The 26390-nt window shown below is 44.4% G+C and overlaps 1 long non-coding RNA gene across 1 annotated transcript in view; it reads right to left on the bottom strand.

Annotated features, from left to right (window-relative positions):
- Positions 1-26390, bottom strand: part of LOC135902070 (uncharacterized) — a 750038-nt gene that overhangs the window by 400093 nt on the left and 323555 nt on the right. The window contains exon 2 of the long non-coding RNA XR_010564383.1: positions 5274-5365. This is a non-coding gene — a long non-coding RNA (uncharacterized lncRNA). The remainder of the gene's footprint in view (positions 1-5273; positions 5366-26390) is intronic.

Here is a 26390-nt window from a genome sequence, read left to right as displayed (position 1 = left end):
TATGTTTGTGTAACAGTTCGTTAATGTCGTCGAGGTTACGTAAAAGTAATCGTACATTCCACTGTAGTATTTGCGTTTCCATTATGATAAATGTGTTGGGTGCTGTGTGTTTAAGAGAGAAGGATTAGATCACGGGCCTTTTTCAGGCGCCGTGACGGGAGTTTTGTCTCTTTTGGAGCGATCGAGAGTGCCCCGCTGCTCCTTAGGCGCTGGTGGCGCCGTCTTGCTGGTGGTTGTGTCCATCGCCTTTTGCGAGGCGCTGGACACGCGCTCTTCCGAGCGCTTTGTTTTGCGTGAAGGCCTCCGCACGTTGGGCGATGTCTTTGAGGTCACCTGCCCGGATGTAGATGGCCCCTTCTGCGGGGTTGGCGTAGCAGCGCTAGCTGCAGCCGCCGGGGGGTGGGGGGGGGGCGGATGGCGTCACTACCGCCTCACTGGGTGTGGGACTGTCAGCTGCCAGAGACCGTTGTGGCGCTGTCCCCTGAGGTGCCACTTCGGCAAATGTGTTCTTAAGCAGGTATGCCACGCGCCTACGTGCCTCCTTGAACGATATATTTTCTTTCACTTTGATCGTGACAATTTCTTTTTCTTTTTTCCAACACGGGCATGACCGCGAGTACGCGGCGTGCTCTCCATCACAGTTTACACAATGCAAAGAGTTCTCGCAAGCTTCAGACCTGTGTTCGTTGACACTGCATTTCGCACATGTTTGTCGGCCCCGGCAGCTCTGCGAACTGTGACCGAAGCCCTGGCATTTGAAACATCGGGGTGGATTGGGCACGTAAGGCCTGACACGGAGCTTTATGTACCCGGCCTCGATTGATTCGGGCAGGACACTTGAATTGAAGGTGAGAATTAGGTGCTTGGTCGCAATTTCTTTACCATCGCGCCTCATCTTTATTCTTTTCACATTAACAACATTTTGCTCATTGAAGCCCTCTAGGAGCTCTGCCTCTGTCAGCTGAAGCAGATCATCATCTGAGACAACGCCACGTGTAGTGTTCATAGTGCAGTACGGAGTCACTGTCATTTGAAAGTCTCCAAAAGACACTAGATTGGGTAGCTTTTCGTATTGTTTCAGGTCACGGAGCTCCAAAAGAGAACTTTACTTGCCATCCTTGATGCCTTGTAAATTGGACCTAAGCCTCAGTTAAAGACTTCGAAACTAGAAAAGGGGAGATTGTGCGTACTTGTTTATCTGAATTTTCCGAATCAATGACGTGAAATCGTGGGAAGTTGGGTCTTTGACGTCCAAAAAACTGAAATACATCTTCGGTGCGCCCTCTTTTCTGAGGGCGATCTGGGAGGGGGGGAAGGAACTAGCCATAGAATAATGTAATTTTCGGCAATAATGCCAACCACCCACCATAGAGCCCTACAAGGGGACGTTACAGGGACTGTAAAAAACAGGTCCTGCAAACGCCAGCGGTACGTTATCACCATAACCAAATATGAGATAACGTAGGTTGGTTATTCACACAAGGTTAACCCTTGCTGCCTGGAAAAATTGGAAGTAAACGGAAGCTAGCGTAAGACAGGAAAGGTGAAACGTAAGAGAAAGACGAAGATTGGAGAGAGTAAGAGAAGCAGGAAAAGGCAACTACCGATTTCCCCCGGGTGGGTCAGTCCGGGGGTGCCGTCTATGTAAAGCAGAGGCCAAAGGGGTGTGTTGCCTCCGCCGGGGGGCCTTAAAGGTCCAAACACCCAGCATCAGGTCAACCCCCAGGATCCCCCTTTCCCCAGACATGGCTACGCCGCACACAGTTAAACGCGGGAGGGTCCAACCCTTGTGTGCTCGGGTACGTGGTGTCGCAACACACCAAACGCCTGCTGACGGAGACGCCCCTGCGCGGTATAATTCTTGATAGACCGAGGACATGGCAACAAGTTTTAAGGCATATAATTTTAGTCCGACGTGATTCTTCGATGTCCTTTCATGTTTGAGTTGTAAGTTTAGGTGAAGCCGACCCAATTGGTATTTTTGCCGTACATCTGTCCTTGCCGTAGCAGCAGCGTTTCAAATCTTCGCGTGGATCTTGTTCCGCACGGATGGGTAAATTTCTTGAAATGCTGCGTACGGTAAGACAGAATTCAAAATACGTCAGGCCATATCTTTTGCAGGCGCGGGGAAAGGAGAATTTTTCAGTAAATGTGCCCCTCAGTGCGACAATATGTATTCTGTCGTTTTTCCATAAGTTGCAATCAAAATTCTTCAGATACCCTTTCCAATTTATTTTTAGCATATTTTGGAGAACACACCAACATCACACTTTTAACAAAAAAATAAGCTTTAAAGACAAACGACAAAGACCACGTACCTCATTTTCTGTTTACGAACGAGTGTGGAATCATCACATCACTTTTGCTAAGCAAAACTTTGTTTTTCGATGAATGTTAAAACAAATAAATTATGGGGTCTTACGTGCCAAAACCTCTTTCTGATTACGAGGCACGCCGTAGTGGAGGACTCCGGAAATTTCGACCACCTGGTGTTCTTTAACGTGCACCTAAATCTAAGCACCACGGGTGTTTTCGCATTTCGCCCCCATCGAAATGCGGCCGCGTGGCCGGGATTAGATCCCGCGACCTTGTGCTCAGCAGCATAACAGCGTAGCCACTGAGTAACCACAGCGATTGTTTGGTGAATGTGCCCTGAACGTTACTGTAAAGGACATCTTGCGGCTGCGGTTCGATATCTTATCGCACGAAAGATCAGGTATGAAATACAAGTCGTATGTTCTGTCTTCAAAACAAAGAACTTTTTGCGTTGTGTTTGGAAAGATTTTGACATCCGCACCTATGATTTCCTTCCCCTGACATATCATGCAAACGCGTCTCTTCGGTCACATGTTTTGGCCAGTAAACGGCATGTTTCCCATATATCTGAGTTGAACAGTTAATCGTAATCCAAGTGTGTGGGCGTCAACGGAAGAAGTAAACGTCAAATAACGGCGCAGTAACTTTCAGAACGCTACGCCGAACACTTAGGCCTACGTGTAAGTGCACTGTTATTGTTAACAAATTTTTACACTCCAAATCATTCAAACCGATTAAAAACGAAATGGACCAATCACGGTTTGCTTAGAAGTAATATACACCAGCATGTGCGCTCCGTGTACCAGAACAAAAATTGTGACGACGTATTGTGGACTGCGCGCTCTAAAAGAAAAAGAAAAAGGGAAAAATAAAATGTAGTGTATGACCTGCTGTGTCCGGAATAACATTTTTTTTTCTTGTTTATAATTTTTTGGAGGGGGAGCGTAAATGCAATGGACAGAGAAGCAAGTGGTACGTTGACAGTGCTAGTGCAAACACTGGTGAGGAAAGGGAACGTTTGACCACCCACAGGGAGACATGTATTGTACACTGGCGGGCAGTTTCTTAGCGCTGCTGGGTAAAATGGATTTGATTTACAGGAAAGGTAGAGAGGTCGAAAGAAAAAAAAATGGAGATAAATGGCGGTGGTGGAAGGAGAGGGACCAATCATTCTTCGTTTAGAAATAGTGTGGAGTAAACAGAGTAAAGAACAATAAGAGTAAAAATCAGGAAAACACAATGAATAGATGCTCTAGCAGACGAGAGAAAACGAAATTGGCACCAAAAAAGCGGAAAACATAAAAGAATACAAGAAAGTACGAATAACGCCATGCACTGATGCAATTTGAATATATGCATGAATCGTAAAAGTCCAAGACACATAAGTAAGGGCTTTTTCCAGAAACGAAGAGCTCTGCTAAACAGACACTATTATATAATATATATATATATATATATATATATATATATATATATATATATATTTATTTATAGAGCGAGATAGAGAGAACTGAGTTAAAAATTACGTTTTCTGATGAGTGTCCTTATATATGTACATAATACGTGAACATTTTAGTCTACACTTTCGTTCCAGGGGACGAGAACATCCCGTTCGTTCTTTCGCGTAGTATTGCTCACTTGCAATGTCGTGTCCCATAATTCCTACGAGCGGAGACGCCCTGCTACCTTGGAAAAGTGATGTTCCATGTTATCTCCTGCTATTTTCCGGAGTACAATGTAGCCTCGCTCCGGCAGTAGGGCGGGACTTGGAACGTCACTTTGCAAAGATGGATGGCGTTGTCGCGTGCAAGTGTTATAGGGTGAGCCGCCGGAAGCCGTGCCACCGGAAAACCGTACAACTATGTCCGTAAGCCTTCCGGTAGCAATGGCTGCAATCCCCGCGATCCCCGCAATACTTCTACTTGTTTTCACTTTCCTTTGTTTCCTTGTTCTTTCAGACAACGTAGGGAGCCACACGACACTGTGCGGCAGACGACGTCAACTTTTGCAGCTGTGCTGTAAAGCGCACCAGGTGATAGAAATAAAAGCGGACGCACGCAACCGATGTAAGCAATTTGGAAATCGCACAGAGAGCATTTTCAGTTTAATATTATTAAGTTTCAAGAAAGCTACAGAAGCGAATCCATGTGAGTTTATTCAGTTGTATAACTCGCCCAGTGGCCTTTGTTCTGGTTCTGCCGAGTTGAGCAAGGCCGGCATCATTTTGACGATCATGATAAACATTATGTTCACAGGACCCGCGACGAATGGCAGACAAGAGACGTGGTAGGGCCCCTTTTCAGTCGCAGAATGTCACCGACCGATTAGCCGGTTGTTTGTTAATGTAATCTACAGCGCCTCGAAGGGTAACAAGCTCCGTACTGTTCGATGTTGTGATGTAGGAAATCTTGCGTTTGATGTATCTGGTGTCGAGGAGACGACAGAACACTTGCTGTGCTACTCTTGAAAATGAAAGACAATGCCTTTGAAAAGCTCTAGATCAGTTGGATAGAGAGCTGTTCACCTTGGACAAGACCTCGGGACCATGTCCTCGCATATCGAAGCTACAAAAGGCCACAAAAGTGCTGCTGTGATTTTTTAAAGGCTACTGGATTGAGTGACCGCCTATGTACCAGACTGGGAACCGTATTTGATATAGCGCAAAAGACTGTTTTTAGGTCGGTAATGTTCACAGTGGACTTTCTCTCCTTAATCTTTCCCTCCCCCTTTTTTTCTTCCCCCAGCGAAGGGTAGCAAACCAGGCTCAGTCCATGGTTAACTTCCCGGCGTTTCATTTATCATATTTTTCTCTCTCTGCCTTACATTTATTCTTTTTTCTCTTTATAATTAGGATTATCAAAATGATGGTGATTACGATTATGAAGACGCTTTAAAACATTGCACATACCCGCGATGGGGGATCGGCGAAGAATCGGGTGTTGCATGCGTACGCTTACCTTGTCGTTTTCTTTCACCCCGTCCAAATAACGTGACCGTGGAAGGGTCCGCTATGTAGAGGCGCTGCGATTTGACCAGCAGCTTTGTCAGCCTGTACGAAGAAACAAAGCAAGAAGGAAAGAGTCAGATCCACTAACGCAAAAGTTACAGAGTTATTGCAACTTTAAATATTTTCTTCATTTCCTTTCATGGGATGTCTTGGTTGAGTTTTGAAATGCTTTCGTGAGCTACTTCTTTCCAATACAGTATAGTTGAGTGAACACTTGATGGTAGCTAAACGTGTGGGGTTTTACGTGGCAGCCCCACGATTTGATATTGAGGTACGTCGTAGTGGGTCACTCCGGAAATTGGGACCACCTGGGGTACTATAATCTGCACCTAACTCTAAGTACACGAGTGTTTTCGCGTATCGACTCGATCAAAATGCGGCCGCCGCGGCCGGCATTCGATCCCTCGACCTCTTGCTTAGCAGCCCAATACCACAGCGGCTAAGTAACTACGCCGGGTCATTTGATTGCAGTTCTGATCCCGCGTCTTGCTAATGTTAAAGCCAGAAATAAAGCTCCGCAAAGGTGCGTAAAAAATCACACAAAATATTGTGCTGTATGATAACCGAAATTGAGGTAACAAATGTTCTTATAATTTCGTAAATGTCTCAAGTTGGGCAGCCACGTTCACACTGATAGAGTGGCGTTGCTTGTTCAGCTGCATGCTCCTGCCACCGACCAAGTATTCCTAGACTGCCCGCAAGAATATCGCCACTTTACTGGCCAGTGGCAAGAAACATTTGAACTTCTGAATGTTTTTCAATAGGGTGCCTTCGTATTATTCATAAGTCACGCACCAATGCTCCCATCTGCGTGCAACACTTACTATTGTTTTGCCCTCCATTTCTTTTTTTTCCTAATTCAGCCCCGCCGACCTCAACAGAAACGACGCTAGAAACGTTTACTTAAGTGCAATGTACAGAAAAAGAAAATTAACAGAAGGGTCTTACGAAATGAACCAATTTGCCAAGAGCGCGCACACATGGGGTCAGCGCTAAGGTATATTAGGCTGCTCTCGAATGTTTGGGCTGCTGAGCGTGTATCTTGTAGTCGCTGTTTTTCTCGAGGAGAGGATGCTGGCATACAATAGGAAGCGCTAGCGCCTAGAGCCCAATGTGCCTTCCGAACCATGTTCTTTTACCTGTCGACGCCGACATTGTACGATACAGCGCAAAAGGCAGATGCTCGTAGAGCAATAAGCTATAACACAACTTGTTGGAAATTGCGGGCTTCTCCCCTGCTTATACTTCACTAGCGCACTCATTGGTTACGAAACGATGACGCACGGTAGCAGGCTGCACTCATGACCATGTACGAGTAATGAGCAAAGTATAGGCGGGAACACGATAAATCAGAACGTTAATGAACAGGTGCTTGTGGCATTCCAATAATGATCGGAGCTTCCGCTTGCATACGGAGACGCTGCTGAGGGAGGTCCACTTCCATAGCTAGAGGCGTGCGATTACCTCCCGCGGATCCACTAGAGACATCTTTTCATTACGGAAGTCGCTCTTGTTCTGATATAATACAATGTTGGAAAAATAGGAAACGTTAGGTATGCACGTCCAACGAGCTTCATTGTATTCCTAGACTAACGGCACCATTGGAGACAAAGGCGGCAATGGTGAAAACAGTGTCGCGGTGATGAGTTCTTTTGTGTGTCTTATCATTATTGCGTCCGCAAAGCAAATGTGCAGCCTTTTCTTAGTAAAAAAGCTTCCTGGAGCCCGTTCAACGTGTTCACATTGCAGTCACGTGCTGTCACGGCGATCGACCCTTATTCTGGCCTCTAACGCTATTCCTTTTCGTAGATTCTACGTAGATTGATGTCCATGCAGAATGAGTGTTGGCTTAGAAAAAAAGGTGCATATATCGCCTGCATCAAAGTGGTTGCGCCCGATTTATCATTTCAAGCAACGTACAAGATAAGCCTTAACAGAAGAAAGCAAGTGTAACAACAATCGTAGCTGTCTCACCGACCAGTTGTTATCTGAACTGTTAAAGCGTAACGCTTAACGTAATAAAGGGACAAACACCGTGGGTGAGGCAGCCGCTGAGGGCCACAAATTGTTTCAACCACTCGATATTCTGTAAAGTCCCTCGAGAGCGCAGTACACGAGAGCTTTTTCGTTTCGCCCCAATCAAAATGCGACCACGGGGGTTCAGAATCAAACAGCTGACCTACTTGCGTAACAATAGGGCATAATAGTGAATGAACTACTGTGGCCCTGTGCCTTACCTGTCCATTGAATGCATAAAGAATAACAATGCAAATATCCAATGGTGCTGCTCCCTGTATCAATGGATGGGCGAACACCTTGCGAAATAACTTTCGCAAGGTGGTGTTCTAATTACTTCGCAAGTCTACAGGATGTGATAAAGATCTTTATAAACAGCAGCTGTTCGCACGTGTTTTTCCAGGTCACTGAAGCCACATTTTATGATAGCTGGCTTTGACACTTTCTATTTCTTATAAATGTGTGGAGGCATAACAAGCCAAATTCTCAGCTTGATGTACAGGAAAAGCTCCACATACATGTCTTAGCCATAGCATTCGTAAACGACTTACGTACACCACACCGAGTTTTACCCGACTTTTCAGAGCTCATGAGACATCGACTAACAATTTTGTCTTAGTATGTGACGACGCCTAGCTTGGGTACATAGCTGAATTTGTCAGAGCGTAACGCACAGACAAAAAAATCTGCCTGTGACAATTTAAAAGTGCTCACGCGATTATCTAATATGTATACAAGATTGAGATTGACTTCTTCTTTGGGTTATTTTCATATCCAAAGTCAAACGTACGTACCGTATCTGCGATAAATGAACTGACATCGACCGTATTAAGAATTCTAGAGACAACGGGTGGGCATTACTGCCAACGTTCTTGCTTGTTTTTCATGCATTCACGCAAAATAAAAGTTTCCAATTTCCAAAATTTAGTTCTGGTTATGTTCGGCAGTTATTGCGAACGCCTGAGTAAATGCGAGACGTTTATTTGGTAACATTACGCGAAAACAAATAGCTCAGTAACCGCCATTAATACACAAAGTATCACGATACAGAATTTGTACAATTCGGCAGTAACAGCATATGTGTAATTTCCCTGCTTACTGCAAGGTCAAGTACCCGGATATGAGCAGTAATTCTTGTGTGGGGTATATAAAACCCAATGGACAAAATGAACGAAAGTATATGGTCACAATGGCGTCATTAGCATTCAAGCGAGTATAATTTCAACATTTATCTTACGTCATGGGGAAAATGTGCTTTATACGGTGCCCTAGATGACGTAGGTAATTGGAAAAGATAGTTTTTCCAATTTTATACTAAACGCCGGCTGCCATAAAATGCTGAATACTAATCAGGTGTTTGTCCTTAAAGCGACGCACAGTATTTCCCGCTCATTATAGCTGACACCTTAGTAGCAGCTGATGTATTTAGATACACTGACAGTTATGCATGGAACTTTGAAGTGCACATCACAAGGAATACAGCAATAAGCATATGTTAGAACATATGGTTTATCTTTTATTGAGCGGGAAAACAACCTGTAAAAGACTCATCGATCACGTTCTATGCTCTAAAGTAAAAATAAAGCAGCATATGACGATGTTGTAAACAATCGGCAATAAATTAACTACCGCTGATTGAATAAACGCTGTCACATATGCTCAATTCTCTATAAGTGTACATTCAAAAAACGCTACTAAAAAGTGAAACATTTTGTAACCTTCAGATATTTCCCATATTTACATACATACTTATTCACTTGGTCGGTGATGTTTTATGGTTTCGTCGCTCTAGTTTCAAGCTATAAGCAAGAATATCTCGTGGTATTTGTCCCGGAATATGTCAAAAACATTTGTTTTGGGTTCATATTAGCTTACCGATAAAGCTTTTAGCAAGACCCAAAGAACGGTCTATGATATTTAGCCGCGATACTTGAATCAATATTCGTACGAGCGGTGAAATGAACGGTGGGTAAAAAAGAAAACAGCAGTTATCGACATGGGGACACGGTGAAACCAGTCAATAGGGCATCATTCTTTCGTTCGACTTTATTTTATTGTCTCATGGGGAGGTTTCAAATTGGAGTTCAAACGATCGGCCGGTTGTCGTTAATCGCTTCAAAGTCATTAGCAGCGAGGGCTATCGGGAAAACCCCCTTTGCATGGTGTTGCGTATACAACTGCAGCAATAAATGCGGAGCTCCGGCTCATTTTTCCTTTGCTTGCACAGTTTTGTGATACACATTCATAAGAAAGTTTTATTTATTGCTTATTTTACTAATCCTATCTGTAAACATGCAATCATACTGACTTAATATCAGTTTTGTCAATGGCACCTTTTATTCATTCAGAAAGTGCATTTAGTTAAAGACGAGTGGTTCGTATTTGCATACAGGGTGAATGACAGCAGGCGTGACCATTTCTCCAAATATTCATTTTTCATAAAAGTTTCACAAAGGAAATTGACGGCCTGAACATTGAATAGAAAAGTCATCGTTACATATTGAAATGTATGATCATGCCTCAAGCATCAGCATGAACAAGGCTTAGAATTGAGCATTGGGTGATTACGTTGTGGTTAAGATGACTCGTGTAGCGCTCTGTAGGGTTTCGACCTAAAGACATGAGTGTGTATGTTTGACATTATATTGTAAAAGGTCCATACGCTCAACCTGCAATCACAGAGAAACTACTCGAACTCGCGCCAATACCGGCCGCTCACTTGAAATTTTTTATACATTCAGAGGGTCTGAAAATTACACTGTGCAGCAATGCAAGAGGCGCAGTGCGATTTTACAGCAACTTTATCAGTCACACGACTTACGCAAACGGCGCGTAATAATACTCAGAGAGCAAAATAATGATTTCCTTGTCAGCACATTGAATTTACCTAAGCACTTAGGAACATAGTACGTTTATACATGCATGAAAAGCACAGTGCACACCTCCACGTTTACACGAACTGTTCGGTTTTCTCCAAAACTTCAGTTTGAGCAGTGCCAATTCTCGCAAAATCTATTGCCCAATCAAGCATGTCGCACATTGCACCATCAGCCGGTTCAGAGACTGCAGCTATCCGGGGCTTATCTGGAGTTCGCTTGCCAGGAAACATAACAGTCATGGTCCATCTTTTGTGACTCGAAGGGAGCTCTCCAGTGTCTGATGGGTAGCGCTTCAAAATAGCCATGAGCATTCCTTCGACGCTTCCCACGAGGGTGTCGTTTCATGAGCACGCGCCAAGATGGCGACGGGGGCTGACAGACTGTGACGCGCAAACAAAGGAGCTCACTACGAAGCGACAACAGTCGCCGCCCTCCGCGAAAGTTGTAAATACCGTGAAGACCCCTCCACACGAAACTTACCATAACAAGCGGAGAGCCCACTAATTGATAAAAGGGGCCAACGTCGAGGAATTCGAATTCCGTGGGAACGCCATCGACATCAGTTCCCCGTGTTTGCCACGTCGCTGCCTCTTACGCGACGGCGATCGCACAACACTGGAGGCGGAGTCCGGCAGAACCGTGCGACGTCATGTACGGGATGTTGCGAACGATTCGACGATTGTGAATCACCTAGGCAGTCATCAAATTCTCTAGCACCTAGGAAAAGGAATGGCGTTCAAAGCGGACACTTTTGGTGCCATGTGTGTCCTGCGGTCTGCTGACGTGTGTTCTGACGTGTTTTTATGTGTGCTCAGACAGGTAGTCAGTTCTCCTACAGGAAGTGGACTTCCATATCTGTGGCCAACGTAAATAATGTAAAATAAGCCCCCTTTCTTTCCCTCCTTCTCCCTGGCGTAGCCATAACTGTGCTTGGAAGATCCCTGGCCTAAGCACTACCCCGAGTCCCAACAGCTGTCACCGTTCAACCAGGATCTTAACGAGCAGTTCGTCGCAGACATTCGACTTCTTCAACATCACGCAATTGCCAATAGGCACAACATAATGTATCAGTTGATACCATAATAATAATAATATATGGGAATTTTACGTCCCAAAACCACTTTCTGATTATGAGGCACGCCGTAGTGAGGGACTCCGGAAATTTTGACCACCTGGTGTTCTTTAACGTGCACCTAAATCTAAGTACACGGGTGTTTTCGCATTTCGCCCCCATCGAAATGCGGCCGCCGTGGCCGGGATTCGATCCCGCGACCTCGTGCTCAGCAGCCCAACACCATAGCCACTGAGCAACCATGGCGGGTAGTTGATACCAGGTAACTGCTGAATTTCTGGTAAGGACAGTGCGGACGACGTGGCCCGATTGTGTTTGCTGTGTATTAATCCCACTGCGGAGAGCTAATGCAGACACAAGGCTTGCGCGTGAGCTTACACTCACTCTGTCGAACGTGAGTGAATTTTCCAATGCACGTCTCGGCAGATTAGATCCAGGTCTGCAACTGGTTCTTCCACTAGGGATGCCACGAGTGGAAGCAACAATTTTGGGCCACCTATGGCTCGGCGCAGATTCACCAACTCCTATACCTTCCGCATAGAAATGGCCGATAGACCCGTTTTTGACAACTGTGGCTGCAAATAGACAATCAAGATCCTCCGCTTTAACTGTCACCATTGCAGCGTGACAAGTACTCGCCAGCACGTTCGAAAAACTGGACGATCGCCCTTTGAGGGACGAAAAAGTTATTGGGCACTGGCCCGGATGGGTTTCGACAATGAAAGCCCGCAATGCGTTGCTCAGATTCTTACGGACTTGGGAATTGTGCGAACGACTTTGAAGATTGCAGCGCTTTGTATTGCATTATTGGGTTCACTTTTATCTTATTTTTTTGTTTCTTCTATCATGTTTTATTTCCTCTACTCCTTTCAGTAGGCCCGCCTAGCCAGCCGGTACTTAAACTTGGCAACTTGTCCTTTCCTCTTTTTTCTCCTCATCGCCTTCCTATTTCCTAACGAAAAGGTTAAAATTTGTTAAGAGCTGAGCTTAATACCATACCACACGATGTGATTTTGAGGCACGCCGTAATGGAGAGTTTTTTTTTTTCAGCGCCCTGGGTTTTTAAACGGCACCCAAGCGCTTTTGCAGATCAGCCCTATCGGAATGAGGCCGCCGTTGCCTGATGGATCAAACTTGGGACCTCGAGCACAGCAGTGTAACGCCATAGCCACTCTGCTAAGCTGGCGGCTGAAAGGAGTTTTTACTCAGTACCACACAAAGTTGTAAAGTAACGATTAGTAGAATCGACCCGGTAAAAAGCTTGGTGGAAGGCTTTGCAAGTATAAGTAAGCTTTTGAAGAAGAGGCGAAGGTTTATTGCAGAATAAAACGATGCCTGTCGGAAGAATGGGTTTCAAAAGTACGAACAGAAATTCACAAATATTATTACCATTATAATTCGAAATTCAACTTACTTATTTTTGAGTCTATCCTTCATGTATTACCTCATAGGTTCGTGTTGCTATTCTTATCCAGGCAAGGCTGAGTACCGCACTACTCTATTTCATCTTTAATCGGTTTACTTCTCATCTTCGAATATTCATGTATTTTCGTTTTTTTATTGCTTACTTATTTATTAAGTAAGTTATTTGCATTTTCATTCATATTACCACCCGGTTTGTGGCCTGTGCCCCACAGTAGATTTGCACGATTATTTTAGGTTTCATCATAGTCACCACCACCATGATCAGCATCAAGCTTTCCACTCCTCTCCGGGAAACAGGGAAAGGGGGAGCAAAACGCCTGAGAAAAATTTCATTGCTCGTTTTTGTTTACGCGAAAGAGAGAGAGAAATAAACTTTATTCTGAGACCAGGCTTCTTGAGCCCAAAGGTGGGTGGCCTCCTCAGTCCATGTAGCCATGGCTCGCTGCCGCCGCCCGAGCCCTGTTCACCAACCGCAGCTGGTTGTCAGGGTCTTGCGTCACCAGCAGAGCCTCCCACTGGTCTTCCAATTCTTCTTCTGAGTCCGCCTCTTTCTGCATGTTCTCGCCTGGTTGTGCTTCTCGGTTATTCCTGCATCCAACCACCATATGGCGCAAGGTGTTGGGCGTGTCCGGCGGGCATAACTTGCAGTCTCGCCCGTAGATGCCCGGGTACATGGCGTGCAGCAGTGTGCCGTGTGGGTAGGTTCCAGCCTGTAGTCTTCTCCACGTTACCGCTTGGTCCCTACTCATCGTCTTATGCGCGGGCGGGTAGCGACGCCTCTGCTTCCTGTAGTGCGTCACGATATCCGAGTACTTCTTGGATATGCGTTCTTCATCCTCGTCGCAGTCGTTGGTACTTGTTTTCTGCGCGTCCGAGATGGCTCGGCGTGCATGATCTCGAGCCGCGGCGTGCGCCGCCTGGTTCCCCGTGAGAGACTCGTGCCCCGGTGTCCAGAGGATTTGTGCTGTTTCTATCTTGGTGGTGTTCCAGACCTGAAGTGCTGCGTTTCCAATCCTTCCGTTCATATACCTTCTGCATGCTTCTTGCGAGTCCGTCACCACGGTAACCATGGCCTTCTTGCACGTTGCGATGGCCAGGGCTATGCCCACCTCTTCCGCTCTGCTCGCGTCCTTGGCACGTATGGGAGAAGAAAATGAATTTCTTCGCAATGGTCATAAAGCTCGTCTACGATGCTCCCAGATAAGCTTTTATGGTAGTACATATAAATAAATGAATAAAAAATAAAAATAAAAATAAATTAAAAAATAAATATATTATTATTCATATTAACGATCACCTTACAGTCGACATCAAATGCTTATTCAGCAAACCTCTTGCACTAAAAGAAAGAGAGAACAAATGGCAGCTTTTGTCACCCAAAAGTACCAGGTTATCATCTAAAGCCCGTTCATCAATCGTTAGCAGGGTCTTCCGAATAGACCCAGAGGGTCATTTTCGCATCTTCACGTAGGCGTAGCACATCGGTGTATTTTTCGTCCTCTGGATTGACTGCACACTCGTCCCCGAATACTTTTCATCGTGTCTTTGCTAACACCCGCTGAAGTCAAACAGTTGCTTACATCTTCTAATACCTCTCTCCTTCATATTAATAAGTGAAATATGCGCAAGAACAACGATTCCATTTCAGCATTCACTGAGTCACCTAGTCATTCGTTTTCATTTATTTCCGTTTCGGAAGCATGGCTTGCTTATGCGAATTGTAATTTGGATTTTGCTCACACCTAGCACAATACTGCTAGCGCATATCAGATCGCCATGGTAGTTCCGTTATACTTGTTTCACCTCATATTATGTATAAATGTAGGGTTGATCTTTTTCTTAATGTAAATTGCTGCGAATGGGTATAGACTGAAACTGACTTAAAGCCGAATTCTCATAATCGTAACCGTTTTATTCGTGCTTGTGTCTACCACTGCCCTTCTTCATCTATCCGTAATTTTCTCTGTGACTTTGCAAAAGCTTTCTCTTGAAAATAAGAAAATCCTAATTGGCTGTGATATTGACATTATTTTCCTGACGCCGACAACAGAATTCTAACAGCTTATACAGACTTTTTTTCTAGTTTCGTCGTTAAACCGTTATCTCTCGTATACTAGGTGTTATCCTCATGGTATCAACACACTTCTTGCCCATGCTCTAAGATCGCGCCCATTCCAAACTCTGGTGTCATACATACTCAGCTCACAGCCCATTTTCCAATATTTGACCCCTTTTAGTCGAGATACCACAGAACCAGCCTGGCAATTCCTCCTCCATTCTTGATCAAGATAGTTTTGTTATCACTATAACATCTGCTGATTGGTCTGCAATTAACTCCCTGCAAAGATAATGGTCAACAGCCAGGCAAGAAAACAAGAGTTCAGAACCGCCAATCATCCTCTAGAGTCTGCGAAGAAGCACGTTTACGTGGGCGAATTACTACAGGCCACTCTACAGGCGAATTTACAGAAGAATAAAAACAGCTTGTAGCGGACACAGCAAACGATGTCAGATCCTGACAGCAAGCTTACCATCATCATTGATGATCAGCAATGCGTTATACCGGAGCTAACATATAGGGCAGAAACTTGGATACTTCCAAAGAAGTCCTAAAACAAGTTAAGGACCACGGAAAGAGCGACGGAAGGAAAAATGTTAGGCGTGACGTTAAAAGACAGGAAGAGAGCGGTGTAGATCAGACAGCAAACGGGGATAGCCGATATTCTAATTGACATTAGGAGAAAAAAATGGAGCTGAGTAGGTCATGTAATGCGTGTAATGAAATTAAGAAATTCGCATAGGCTAGTTGAAATCGGTTGGCGCAGGACAGCAGGGGCGTAGCACCACGCCCCCCCCCCCCCCTCCTACGGGGGATAAGGTGCTTAAGCCGCTTCAGACCCTCCCCCCCCCCCTGAAATTCGTTCGTGCTTTCCATGCACCGACTACCAAAACGACCGTGGCTCCGGAAATAACTCTGGATTTGGTCTAGAATGTCTTTCTCACGCGCGAACGTCATTTCAGCGCGCACATTGCGAAGTCGGACTGGATTTTGCGGCAACGTCCCTGCATCGGGAGTCACATACCGCAAGGAGCCCCATCCGAGCTCAAAGTTGCAAGGGCGTTTTGATGGCGATCGGGCTCGCCACGGCATCTCTCGGAGGCCGCCGAATCTACGGAGCGCACGGATTTCAATTCCGAAACATTATGGGCATAAAATTCTCGTAAACTTCTGTTGCGAAACGTGCATTCACATTTCCGAAGTCATGCTTTATATTTTCAATTGCGGCTTTTGTGGCTTTAATGGTGTTATAAACATTTCACGCCAAAGGTGCATTTACTTTGCTAAAGTCGTACATCAGAACATGCAACGAGACCAGCAAAATCGACACACTATCAGACAAGTTGTCAAAGCACGTAGCGAGGCCCGATGAGACGAAGCGTTGTGGTGGTTCATTTGCGCCGTCATATGCCACAGGAAAGAACATCAACATTTTTTTTTTCACCTACGCCAAAGCGTCCATGTCAAGACACTAAAGCCAGCAAAGGTAATTTCGTTCTTGTTTATTTGTCTACATTTACGTTTATACGCCAGGACACATTAAGCATCTTCAATTTTCTTGTTCTCTCTACCCGCGGGCTGCAAGAGCCAGCCAAAGCGTATGCGTCTTTCTCGTGCTGCCGCCACCACCGCGCGACGCGCTTCGGTGCGCGTTTATTTTTCTCTGGCCGAATGGATTTGCGCCTGGCAGTATTTTAGATCCTTCTGGCTAGCAGACGAGAAAAAAACAATGGTCGCTCGGCGTCATCAATGTGGATATTTGACGTATTGCAACGCGTTTGCTTGAGCGCGACCTCTCCGGAAACTCTTGTCCCTACGGTGTAGGACACCGAGCAGTATGCCTATGGTTTTCTGTGGACCAAGCGTCTCACGTTTTCTTTGATATTCCTTCGGTAGCCACATAAGGTGCCCAAAGTAGGCATTCGATTGTGGCCAACATGGTTTCCTTCGCGTTCTTTTTTTTTCCATTTCGGTGCTCCCGCCCCACAAGAGCAAGAAAATACATTGCTGAGGGAGAGCGATTTGCCGCGTGGTGAAAGTTAGATTTTGTTATTTCTTTTGGGGAAAGTAGTGGACCGCGGGACGCTTCATTTGCCGGGTACTCTCATTATGGTATTGCGATAGGAATTATATGGACACTGCAGGCGCATTCCTGCCGTCACCGTCTCCCTTTCGTTCCGCATAAAGTCCAACCGCGCTAAACCATCACCGCGCATCGCATGCTGTATGTTCCAGTAAAAGCGTAGGCGGGTGGCATGGTTGGGCCGACGATGGTGGCTCAATCTGGTGCGCAAGGGAGAAAAGCGGGGAGGAAGCGTGCCGCGTTACGCCGTGCACGATACATCGGGGGCAGTGGAGGGCTGCAAGGGCGGGCCTTGGGATTCTGATCTCTGAATCTGTGATCGTGTAACATGTTTATTTGCCTTGTTTCACGCAATGATATACCATGAATTTTTCTTAGATACGCAGATTTATTATACACTTATACGCATATATAGATGTCTTATTAAGACGCTTTGCGACTACGTGCAGTGAGCTATGTTTCCAGTGACACTTTCTTTGCCCTTTATCAAGCTGCATCTTCGCATTTGTATATTCCATTGTATCTTCGCCTCTGTAATGTACGAGGGTGAGTCAAATGAAGGTGAGCAAACCAGCCCCGCGCAATAATGGTTCAGTTCACTATCTGCGACAAATGCGCTTAGCACACAGGCATCTCATTTACAGAAGTGACACGCAGGTGTGAGGATAAATATTTTTAATGCTCTCATACACTGGATTGAACACAGTTGCGTGACACAATGGATGGTCTAAAAGTTGAACAGCGTGGCGTCGTGAGGTTTTTGGCAGCTGAAACTATTTCCCAAAAGGACATTAGTCACCGTATGGCTGCCGTGTACATTGAACATTTAATTTCATTGGCCCCTGCGAAGTGTTGGATGAAACGGTTCAAAGAAAGACGCGAAAGTTGCAAAGACGATCCCAGACAGCGCCAAAGCCACCGAGCAATCACCCCCAACGCAATTGCAAAGGTTGGTGAGCTGATTAAACAACAACGGAGGATAAGTGTCGATGAACTGGCAGAGCGTGTGAACATCAGTCACGGTTCGGTTGACACCATAACTAATTAACTTATCGGTTATAGGCTCTTGTGTGCCCAATGGATGCCCAGGATTTTGAACCACCACCAGAAGATGAAGAAGTTCGGCGCTGCCTTGACTCATCTGATCCGGTATGACAATGAGGGTGACGACTTCTTGTCTGCAATTGTGACCGCGAACGAATCATGGTGTCACTACTACGAGCCTGAAACAAGAGGACAATGCTTACAGTGGAAACATTTGAATTCACCACCCTTAAAGAACGAAAATGTCATCATTTGCGTCGGAAAGGTGTTGTTGACTGTTTTTACATCGTCTAGGGCCATTACTGAGAACATTTTCTAAACCTGGAGAGACTATCAATCGTTTCCGATATTGTTGAATGCCGGATCAGCTGTGTGTCACAATCAAGAACAAACGATGTGGAAAATCGATGAATGGGGTCACCTTGCTCCACGACAATGCCCGTGCTCACGCCGCTGATGTGGTTAATCCAAAACTGGCAAAGTTCAAGTGGAAAACGCTGCAACATGCACCATACAGCCCAAACCTGTCGCCTTGCAACTTCCTCATATTGGAGCAATTGAAAAAACTGCACAAGGGAACAGATTCGTGTCGGATGATGACGTGAAAGAGTCTGTTACAGACTTTTCGAAGCAGTAACCCAAGGAGTTTTATGAAACGGGAATCACGTGATTCGTCAGTCAGTAGGACAAATGTCTAAATGGTCATGGGGACTACTTCTAAATAAAGTTCGCCGTTTTTCATATATTCGCATTGGCTCACTTGCATTTGGCTAGCCCTCGTATTATTGCAGATCTCCTGCTTTTTGTACGTGCTCTCTTTTGCGACTGTAATTTCGGGGCAGTGATACACATACACGACCGGTGACAGCATCTCCTGCGTAATACATTGGAACAAGTGACAGTGTTATTGAGATTTTTCCCTGGCCGTTGCATATGTACAAGAATGTAAACAAGGTTCCTTGCTGACAAAGTTTCATTAAAACATTTGTCCTCAACTTGTTGATTTTATGGCCTAGCTTTACATTTCTCATATCAGCGGCATGCATTGCTTTGCTGGCTTTGCCGTGTGATATTTCTGGCAAAAAACATGGAAGCATTGACATCAGTTCTTTCTGGCACAATCTTTGGGATATACGAGTGCACTTCTTTAAGAAAAAATACATTTATTTGTCTTGACAGTGGGTAGCGCTCAAGAATTCGTTTGCAGTATCTTTGGGAATGGCAATGTAATTATTATTCATGTATGCGATTGCTCGACAAATTCTATAAGAAGGATGCCGAGCTGCCACGTGACACCCCCTCCTCCCCCCGAACAAAATTTCTGGCTACGCCACTGCAGGACAGGGACAATTGGAGATCGCAGCGAGAGGCCTTCGTCCTGTAAGGGACATAAAATTGGCTGCTGATGATGATGATCCTCATCAAGCTCTTAAATTCTTGCTTTCCATCTTTCTAGACGCAGTTCCCGCTTACACAACTATCGTCACATGTAGGAAACATTTTAGGTTTCCCAGCAATCCTTAGATAACTAAATATTTACATACTAGTATGACAAAAGAAAAGAAAAACTATAAAAAATTTAAACAGAAACGCCTAAATGAACGCTTAGCCGCACGTTATACAATTTTTGCAACATTCTGCATAACTTACTGAAGAAATCTAAGCGACAGCATTAAGGAAATGAATTGGCAAAGCACCATAACAGTCCCAAAAAACAATGGCAATTTCTTAATGTAATCGTGAATTTATATAAATCCGGTAATAGTGCTGATAAAATGAATTACAACAGTAAAAGGCTTACTGATTCTTCTGGAAGAGCAAATGCTTTCACTAACTACTTCTGTAAGACATACAGCAGTTGTCAGGTGACCACTGCTTGTCTTATTAATCGCTGCACTCAATCCTTTCTTCTCTTTCCCCTGAGTGCACATCAGATATGCTCCGTGGTCTTATGTCTGAACATTGCAATCCTGGCTCAGATAACTTTCCTGTACCTCATCTAAAACTTGTTTCCCCACCTATCTTGGATACATATTGTATTATCATAATCCTATTTTAAATGTGAGCTTTTTCCAAGTTCTCCTAAAAGGGCAAATATCCTTCTCGTACATAAGAAAGGTGATAAAACGGAGTTGTTTAACTATCCTCCAATGTTTGCTCTTTTGTCGATTAGTAAATTTTTCGAGAAGTTATTCTGTAAGCGCTAAACATTTACTTTATAGAAAACAATTTGTTTCAACCTTCTCGATTTGGCTCCGGCGTTGGCAGTTTGACTAGCTTAGCTTTATTATCTCTAACCGACTACATTCGCGACCCGATAGATCCAGGTAACTGTGTTGGTTTGGTAATTTTAGGCTTTAGTAAATCTTTTGCTATGAATAATCATAACATACGTTTTACTAAGCAAGAAGCCCTGGGAATTACCGGTTCAGTACACCAGCAATCCTGAAAAGTTACCTGCATGATAGAGAACAAACGTTTTTTCAGAAGGTGCATCATCTGACATTAAAGTTATTAACCAAGGTGCACCTCGAGGCTCTATGCTATCTTTCTTACTATTCTGCATTTACGTTAATGATTCACGCATCTGCCCTAAATCAAATCTGTACATAGCGTACAATACGCAAACGATACTACCGTCTCCTTGCGCGACAGATCTTTAACAGCCTTAATCTTTAAACTACGCAATGGGCCTGAACAGATTGTTGCATGGTGTTCTTCCAGTATTTTAGTTACTGAACCCACCCAAACTTAATTCATGATTGTACTATCAAGCCGAGGAGTACTACCCGGCACGTCTTAGATAATTCTGGATAGTCATCGCATTCCTGTCTATTACTGTGTGTAATTATTGGCCATCAAATTAGATTCTCACCTAAAATTTTCTCGACACATTGCCTTCATTTAGCAAAAGTGTACATTCGGTATTAGAGCAATAATGAAATCAAGGGCATACTTTTACAAAGATGCGTTCTTAACATTGGACTTTGCTTTCATTCACAGTACCAGGCACGTACCCAGGGGGAGGCCCGGGGGGGCCCGCCCCCCCCCCCCCTAAATCAAGTGGCATACCCCCCCCCCCCCCTCCCCACCCACGCCACCACTCCTCACACATTCCTAAAGCGCCACCAGATCAATGTTGAGTCTTGACAGCTGTTCATCGGTCAGCATTATGCTGCCTTTTTCACTCCTTTTAGACGGTGGTAGTTATCGGCACCTCTTGTAATGTGAAGGACAGGTTTCTCATAGATTCTGCACCGGCGTGATTAACTCGAGATGCGTTCAGTTGTCACCATCTATTCAATCGTCATGCGCATAGCTGTTGCTTTTGTTAGTTTAACCTTCTTTGTTTAGGCTGATCCTGGGACCAGGAGAGGGATGCGGCTGTTACTCAGCTGGTCTGTACTCTCATTGCGGCCGGAGAAAACGACAATAGCGTTTAACTTTTCCCTTTGCTTCATTATTTTCTTGAGTTACGGCTCGCCGCTACGCTGGCAGATGCCCGGAACCATATACACGTGAAATGGGTTAGATAAGGTGGGAAATAAAATAATGTGAAAGAGCGTCCATCATGAAACCCTGCAATAACCCTTAAACCCATAAGAAAGATGACTGTCGCCCGTTACCTCGTCTGTTTTTCCCTAACTGTATAGCACTTTTCGTGCAAAATTGGCAATTGGAAACGAAAATCGCAAGGAGTTGAGAAATTAAGCGATTTACTAAGGGAGAGAGCCAAGGCAACAACCAAACTGCAAGCAACAGCGAATAATAAAAAAGTTAAGCGTTGTTTATGACACTATTTATAGATCAACATCTTTTTATTGAAAAAGGAAGTAGAGAAAACGCCGCCGGAAGTGGAGAACAATTACTTGTTTTTAATGACGCTTCTACAGTTATCGGTCGAACCGCCTCACGTAGCCAGTTCTCTGCTGTGCTAATGTGGGTGTTTTTCTAGTCTTTCGCGGTGAGCGCAGTACGTCTAGAATCGCAGAGTCCTGCGCTCTACGCGGTTGTATGGGACTTGTGGCCGCACAGCGTTACGCAATTCGCGGAATTCTCAAAACTGATCAACAAGGCGAAAATAACTGATATTCGAAACTACAACATGAGAAACACTGAAGAAGCCGTAAAAAAATGAACGCAGCCTGAAATCGGTAAAAAAGAAACCTGGCATAGGACAAACCATGATGTATGCACTAAAAGATAAAAACGGGTATATCATCAGCAATCTCGAAGATATAGTAAAAGCAGCGGAAAAATTCTAAGCTGACCTGTATACAGTACCAAGAGGAGTCACGATACCTCACTTAGAAACAGTAATGAACAGGATACGAAACTCCTATTTGACAGAAACCACATTTGAAATTCACAGAAACCCAGAAACCCACATTTGACAGCTTCTCCAGAGTATAAACACCTGGCATTTCCCTGGCATAGCGAATCTTGTTACACAAAGATGCTTGAGGTCTGCCTCACCAAATTACGCTGCCGCATTCCCTCCCTAAATTTACATTATACAGGTCGGGTTTGGTTCCCTCTCCCCTTTGTTCTTTTCGCGAGGAGGAGGAGACGATACAGCACTTTCTTTTATCTTGCCGCCGCTTTGCTGCGTTAAGAAAAACATTGTTGGAGATACCTTTTCGAAGAATTGGCCTGGACTTGACAGAACCTGCAATTCTTTCGTTCGGGGCGTCAGCCACAGGGATGCATGCTTCGCTGTCCAAACATTCCTTACAGAATCTAAACGAATGCCCTACTAAATTATATTTTTTTATTACCTTTAAAATAATTATTCCTTATTCAACAGCGCCTTCCTGATTTTATTTTAGCCGGTAATTCAACTCTATTCAATGGTATTCGCATAGATATTAGGAAATTTATGCTCTATATTATTTTGGAATAATCCACCCATTTCTTGGCCAATCCCCCTTTGTGGGTAGTAGCCATACGATCGCATTGCAGGGAGAGGCCTTCGTCCTGCAGTGGACATAAAAGAGGATGCTGATGATGATGATGCTGATGCTGATGATGCTGATGCTGATGATGATGATGATGATGGTGGTGGTGGTGGTGCCCCCCCCGAAAAAAAATCCTGGGTACGTGCCTGCACAGTACCAATAATTAAAGGCATTGTTTTCGGGGCAAATACATATTACTGTCATATCTAATCTGTTTAGCACTTACAGAACCAAGCAATACGCATCATCAGGCACAGCTGTTGCTTGTCGAGTGCTACCTCCTCACTTCATAAAAACAGCATCCTTCTGTTACGACCTTGTTGGGCTATCATCTCGCAGTTATGTTTTATATACTACTCACTAAACTGCTTCCACTAGAACTCACTGTTTCCAGGAATCCTAATATTAATAATGCCAGATTTGCACGTAACCCCAATTTTCTACTTCCTTTGGTTCATTTTAACTGTGGGAAATTTGCAGCGTCATTCCTGGCTATACAACTATGGAATGGTTTGCCAAACACCATGAAATCTTAACCCGTCATGCATTTAATCATGCCATTAACCTTTTTTACATGTATAACTATGTTTACGTTCTTCATTACACTACCATTGCCAGTATTTGTATGCACCATAACATTGTGTACTGAAAATTGTTTTTCATTTGTTTAATTTGCTATGTTGCATTTTACACGATTGTGGGAACGTGCGCGTGCATGTTTGTGTAGTGTGTTTTACCTAGCTTGCTCATCTTTCACACGTTTCTACATTGTTATTATTAACCGAGGGTACCATTGCAGTCTTTTACTTTGGCACCCTCGTCTGTATATTATCTTTTACCCATGAGTAATAATTTGAAACTGAAACTAAATTGAAACTATCTAGGTCAACACGCAGATAAATATTTATACCAACTCTAAACCGGCATGCACTGCGTAACATGCGTAACAATCACTAGGACAACAACGTGTTTTGCCAAGCAAGCAGGCTCAGCAGCTATCGCGTTGCACTGCTAAGCACAAGGTCGCGGGATCAAATCCCAGCCGCGGCGGCCGCATATCGATGCGGGCGAAATGCAAAAACATCAGTGTACAGTGCATTAATTGGGGGCACGGTAAAGAATGCCAGGTGGCCAAATTAATCCGCAGTTCCACCCTACGGCATGCTTCATAAAGAAATCGTTGTTCGTCACGTGAAACGCTAGAATTCAAGTAAGCATTATATTACCGGTACGCGTCTTCAAGTTAACGAAAAAAAACGCGAAATGAAATTGCACAGTTCGAAGATACAATCGCGCAAGTACCCTGTCGGAAACGGCTCTCGACCATTTCATAGCGTAGGCCATAGTAGCAAGCTACCGAAAAATTCTTCGCAAGCATTTCAGTGATTTATCCTAACCTTACCCGCCCACGAACCGAAATAATCGACATACATTTTTATAAGGCATATTCTTAAATTTCATAACCAGTTTCGCCGCAGGCGGCGTTCACGTATAGTGCTTGCAAAATTCATATTATGCTAAAAGGAACTGGGGGCGAACCGGTCTCGTAACAAAAGCTAAACATGCCGCTGGGGGCGAACTGATCTCGTAACAAAAGCTAAACATGCCGCTGAGATCGAGACCCGCAGCTACCAATTCCGGGCACGTCGCCGTGGCGTGGCGTGCTGTGACAGTATTGATTCGCTGTCCGCGAGATTGATCGAAGGAATAACCCGCCGGCGCTGTTCGCGCGTGCAAACAGCGCTGCAGAACGGCAACCACCGTGACCCGCGGGGTGTAGCCCTGGGTTGCGGATATTTTCCTGAACGTTTAAAATGCGTGAGCAATATCAGCGATGTCAGAACCTTTGATCATATTTCTTCGCTGCACATCAGGGACATAAAAAAAAAATACCGCGAAGACCCCTCTAGGAACAAGCTTAAGTCACGCAAGTTTTTTTTTTTTTTTTTCCACACCAGTGCAGTGGTTGTCGCAATGATGCTGCCTTTCTCGGACGTGCTATGAAATTCGACCATATCTTTCTTGTATGCCCAAATATAATGCTCTACGCTTCCCTTTTTTTTAGCTGACTAAATGAGCTTATTGGAGTAAAACACTTGTGATTGTAAAAAAATAGCGCAGAATCGATTACCTTTCTTGGTAAGATAAGGTTAGCTTAGGTTAAATCTAAAACAAGTGTAAAGGCAACTTATTCGGAACTTTTAACTGTTGCGATGCTGAAATACAGTAAGCTGGGCGAGTTCGAATGATTGAAACATGAAAACCTGCAAAAGTAAGAAAAGCAGTGAATTGACGCGCTCTTTTCTCTGTCTATGTGTTTGTGCGCTTGTTTTCATGATACTACGCATGGTGGATTCTTTATCCTCGACCATGATAAGCCGAGACGCATGGGCTTGCTCTTATAGTGGTTTGCTATTCTGTTATGGGCTTTTCGATGTGTCTTGTAGTTTTGCAACCATTTCGTTCTTTTTATTGTTTTCCTAAGCTAAGCTTTTGGGATTGCCAGCTCTTTCTGTGGCCATGCTTTCCACGTTTAACATAATATAAAGAAGAAAAACGTTATCGCAATCCTCTGCTATAGTGTAGCATGCGTGCTTGCAGGCTCAATTTGTCATGTTGCCACGGCACACGGGAGGGAAAACAACATCCACAATTCTGTGCAGTGTAATCCGGACATTCGCTGCCACGACCATGGTTGCGCAACTTCTTTATTTATTACTAAGTAATGGCAAAGCATCAGACATGGCTGACTCAATAAATGATCGTTGCTGAAGTGATAAATAAGCCTGGCGATACAACTGTTAGTTCATCCATTGTTGCAGCCTCGAGACATCAATTTGAATATCTTGCCGGGTTCGGAGGCAATTGCTGGCACGTGCTTAAAACACAGCAGTTAATGCGTATCAGGCACACTCGTCAGCCTTGTTTCATTCAAAGTCGTGCGCACATTCATTTTTTTCACAAAAGTAAAATTATTTTGAACTCAGTGCTCAATTAAGTGTGCCTGTTTTCTTTTTTTTTTCATGCGGGCGCTTGAAGAAATATATTCACGTATCACGCAATTCTTTCTTTTATTTAGTAAGAATTACGTCATGGCAGCAAATATTTTCACGGTACATTTACTTTTCTCAGCGCCACCATTCGCGAGGACTAGCGGAATTGAAGCCTCAGATTCTGCTCGCTACGTTCTCCTCTCAAACTCCTAAGATGACGGTAAGTGTTCAGAGGAAACTTTTCAATGAGCATGCATTTATTTTTACACAAAGTGCATGTTCCCGCTACTAAACACCGGAATTATTAGCTTCCACAACCACCTTTTAGACACGATGTAAAGATTATTGGTTGCTACGACAAACCTTTATACCTACTAATTAGGCACAGAATTCGAAGATAGCGGCTTAGGTAAGAGCACAGTTCCCGCCAACCTTCATCGTTTTCTTTTTGTCGTTTACGCGAGAGGTATGCCCACTAATGCGCGCTCCTCCACGGACAGCGCAGAGCTGACGTATACTCAACTCGTGGAACTTCGTA

Source organism: Dermacentor albipictus, chromosome 4, assembly GCF_038994185.2.
Source record: "Dermacentor albipictus isolate Rhodes 1998 colony chromosome 4, USDA_Dalb.pri_finalv2, whole genome shotgun sequence".
NCBI lineage: Eukaryota > Metazoa > Arthropoda > Arachnida > Ixodida > Ixodidae > Dermacentor > Dermacentor albipictus.
The sequence above is the reverse complement of the archived record's forward strand: the minus strand, read 5'-3'. Positions and strand labels throughout refer to the sequence as shown.